The sequence below is a fragment of the Macrotis lagotis genome, chromosome 8 (genome assembly GCF_037893015.1).
Source record: "Macrotis lagotis isolate mMagLag1 chromosome 8, bilby.v1.9.chrom.fasta, whole genome shotgun sequence".
In the NCBI taxonomy this organism is placed as follows: Eukaryota; Metazoa; Chordata; class Mammalia; order Peramelemorphia; family Peramelidae; genus Macrotis; species Macrotis lagotis.
In genome coordinates this window covers 139,961,005-139,963,361 of record NC_133665.1, presented here as the reverse complement: position 1 = coordinate 139,963,361, position 2,357 = coordinate 139,961,005, and positions in this window count along the sequence as shown.

Below are 2,357 nucleotides of genomic sequence, written 5' to 3'. Positions count from 1 at the left end.
TATGTACTAAACTGACCCTGTATACCAGGACCTTAATTAGTGTAGGATGAACAGAGCAGACTTCAGGACACTGAGAGGAGGAGGCATAATTTCTGTATGGGGTGCCACTATTTCCTTAGGAGATGTTGGGTGCCCTCTTCTGGTACAATTGCACTTGAGATAGAGACTCTTCCCTAATTTGGCACCCACTCTCACTACCATCTTTACCCCGCTCTCCTGCTTCCTCCTGTTCTTCCTGGGACTGGGTTTTGTCTCCTTCCCCCACTACCAACTGAATTTGTCCGAAGGAAAGTTTCAGCTAGTTTTGGCTCTGCTTTACATAAGTTAACTTTCCCCATAATCTCTTTATCCTCTGCATAAGAATAAGAAGTTCAATTTTCCCTTCCTTCTCCTTCCCCTCTTCACCCTAGAGCATCTGTCTCCCATTTTATTTTTCTAATTGTAACAAGGGATGCATCTATACTCATATGGCTCCCCTTACAGCCCCAACTGCCCTCTTCTGGATTCATCATGCCCCAGAAACTTCTGTATCCTGAAAGATCCCTTAGCCCTGAAGCACACACCTCAGAACCACCCTCTGCCTTGGCAACCCTTCTTTCTACTTTCTAAGTGACTTGTCCAAAATCAAAGGCAAGATTTGAACTCAGGTCCTTGGACTCTAAAACCATTGGACCATACTATCTCCCATCTTGATTTCTACCCATATTCTAGCTTTTTAAGAGGCTAGCTGGGGGGCAGGGGGAAGGTAAAAGGGAATGATCCCGGAAGGGTAGAGAGCTTCTTCCAGAAACTTCATTTAAGCAGGGGAATGAAACCAGCCAGTTCCTCATATCCCACTTTAGTTGCACTTTTTTGGACTTCATCATGCCCCCAGAAAGCCACTAGCCCTGGTACCCACATTTCATCAGTACTCTCTGCCCCTTTGATTGAAAGACAGAATGGAGAGCTCCTCCCAAAATATCATTTAAGGAAGATGTCCAAACCAGGTATCTCTTCATTTATTTATCTAACTGCACTCCTTTGGGCTCCATCATGCTCTGGCACAGGGTACCCCACTGAACACCCCATCACTTTTCACTTTCCTAGTTTGTCTTCTCCAATTATATTGTAAACTCATTAAGGGCAAAGATTGCCTTTTTTCCCTGTATTTATATCAGTACATAGTTGGTGTTAAATAAATATTTATTGGCTGATGGAAGCAATTTGCCTGAGGTCACATAGCTAGTTAGTAGCAGAACTGAAAGGAAAATTCAGTTCTTTCTTCTGCTTGGTATAGTTCTCTTTAAGGTCCACACATCCTTCCCTCAGTCATTCCTAGACCCTTCATCTTGGTCATATTCTTCTGCTTATAATCTCATTGGCACCCTTTATAAAATGGGCCCTTGCTGACCAGGAACAGAAGTCAGTAGAGTGGTCACATTTCTTTTAATCTAGCTTAAGATCAAATTAACCTTTTTTGACAGTCACAACACACAGTTGTTGGCTCATCATGATGTTCTCATCATCAAATGTTTTGTCTTTCATTTTCAAAGAAGACTATGACATCAGGGAGGTGATGCCATGACAAGCACATGAATTAGATTTAAGTGAGGGGGGGCTGTGCTAAGTCACCAGCCTTACTTTCTCCTCCAGAACATCTGGGTCCAGTGGCCAGATATGAATCAGAACAACTGGAGATGACCCTGGATGTGAGGCAATCAGAGTAAAATGACTAGCCCCGGGTTTCACAGCTAGTAAGAATCAAGTGTCTGAGACCAGATCCGAGCTCTTGTCCTCCTGACTCCAAAGTCAGCACTCTATCCACTGTACCACCTAACTACCCTCTCATTATCTAAAAGATCTTTTTCATATGATATGCCTTTAAGTCCCATTACCCCAATTTTGTGTTTACATAACTGAGTTAGTTGTTTGTTTTTTAAATGATGTTCAATAATTCCCATTCCATTTTTCCCTGCTGAAGTTTATCTTAAAGGACCATAGGCCCAGAGCTAGAAGGGCATCAAGTCTGATACCCTTATGGGAAGAAACTGAGATCCAAGGGACTTGCCTAACATCACACAGGTAGCATACATCAAAGGCAAGATTTGAGCTCAGATCCTTGAACTCCAAAACCAATAGACCATAATACCTCCCATCCTGATTTTCAACCTATTCTATCTCTTTAAGAGACTATCTGGGGGTACAGAGAATGACACTTACTTGATAAAGTACAGTATAGAAATAAAAAGGAGTATTATAGTAAGTTGTACAAATCCAAGGAAAAGAGAAATGTATTTGGACTCAGATCAAGCCAATAGCAGCTAAATCATGACTGGATCTGGGGGTTGAATGTAAGACTCAAACACTGTTTTCATTAT